The sequence below is a fragment of the Pteropus alecto genome, unplaced genomic scaffold (assembly GCF_000325575.1).
Source record: "Pteropus alecto unplaced genomic scaffold, ASM32557v1 scaffold231, whole genome shotgun sequence".
Classification (NCBI taxonomy): Eukaryota; Metazoa; Chordata; class Mammalia; order Chiroptera; family Pteropodidae; genus Pteropus; species Pteropus alecto.
The window spans coordinates 1,887,368-1,888,770 of record NW_006431805.1 but is presented as its reverse complement, the minus strand read 5'-3'; the positions used below and the strand labels follow the sequence as shown (position 1 = coordinate 1,888,770).

The 1,403-nt window shown below is 30.9% G+C and overlaps 1 non-coding gene across 1 annotated transcript; it reads left to right on the top strand.

Annotated features, from left to right (window-relative positions):
* The first annotated feature begins 231 nt into the window (after positions 1-231).
* LOC112471782 lies at positions 232-334 on the top strand. The gene has a single exon (XR_003043397.1). It is a non-coding gene; the product is annotated as a U6 spliceosomal RNA (small nuclear RNA).
* Positions 335-1,403: the final 1,069 nt, after the last annotated feature.

Below are 1,403 nucleotides of genomic sequence, written 5' to 3'. Positions count from 1 at the left end.
TCCATGTTGCTCTAGTTATCTCCATTAAAATACAAGTTTTCTACTTGAATAACTTGCCAAAGTTTAATATTGTGGTTAAAAATTCTTCTAGAAAGATAAAAAGAATGATTCACATTTAATACTATGTATCTTTCATATACTTGCAGAACTTCATTCTACCAACCAGTTCATACAAATTTGGTTCCATTTACTGGTCAGAAACAAAGGAAAATTCATATTGGTCTAAAATAGTTAATTTTGGCAATACATATACTGAAATTGGAACAATTCAGAGAAGATTAGTATGGCCCCTGCACAAGGATGACAGTAAGTTCATGAAGGATTCCATATTTTTAGTACAGTGTAGGAAATATAGTCAATAATGTTGTAATAACTATGTATAGTGCCTGGTGGGTACTAGACTAATTGGGAGGATTACTTCGTAAATTATATAAATGTCTAACCACTATGCTGTGCACCTGAAACTACTATGAAATGACATTGAATTTTAACTCTAGCTGAAAAATAATAATTAAAAAAAAACAATTGCAGAGAGAAAAAATGAAGTAAAATAGCTACTTTTACAAGGAAATACAAGCATAAGTTCTTCACAATGATTCAGAAAGTCTCCTTTATAAGGCAGGTTTATATACCGCCTAATTTAGTGTTATAGCTATTCCAGTAGTATTTTGAAAAGGAGAAAATTAATGTTTACCAAAGGGAGTAGATCATAGATTAAGCAATATCAAGAGACCGGCTTTAGACCAAGTCAGGTTAAAAAACCTAACAAGCTTCGACGATGGAGTTTTGACTATCTCATTGATTTGTTCTAAAAACCACAATGAAAATGTGCAATGCAGAGCAAATTTTGCATACCTGGTTTAGAATTTGTCTTGTAAAATAGGTTCTCTGATCACGGTGGGGCTCTGTGGGGAAATTTTTAGCACAAATAAATCTTTTCTCAAAGTATTTTAATAACTGCTGCATCTGTAGTGATTTGAAATGGTAATGTTTTTTCCCATTGAGACTACATACAAATCATCACTGGTACATTTTTTTATCCTTGAAAAAAGGAAAAGTGGATTAAAGTCCACTTTCAAAACCTCAAGTAGGCTTAATTAGTTTTATTTTCCCCTTTTGTAAAGAGAGATTTCCTTACTTTAGTAATCCATTTAATTGTGGTAACAATAAAAAATTTCAAAAGCAGTTACAGAAAGTTAAATGGTTGAATGCAAAATATAGGTCTTTTAATATTAATAATTGGTTTAGTTGAGCAATGAAAGACCTGACAAAGCAGAGGACTGGAAATAATATTAATAAAAGATAAAATCTTTACTTTCCATTTGTTTTTTGTTGTTGTTTGTTGTTGTTGTTTTTTGTTGTTGTTTTTAAAGAGCATACCAATAGCACAGGGAAAGAACCAA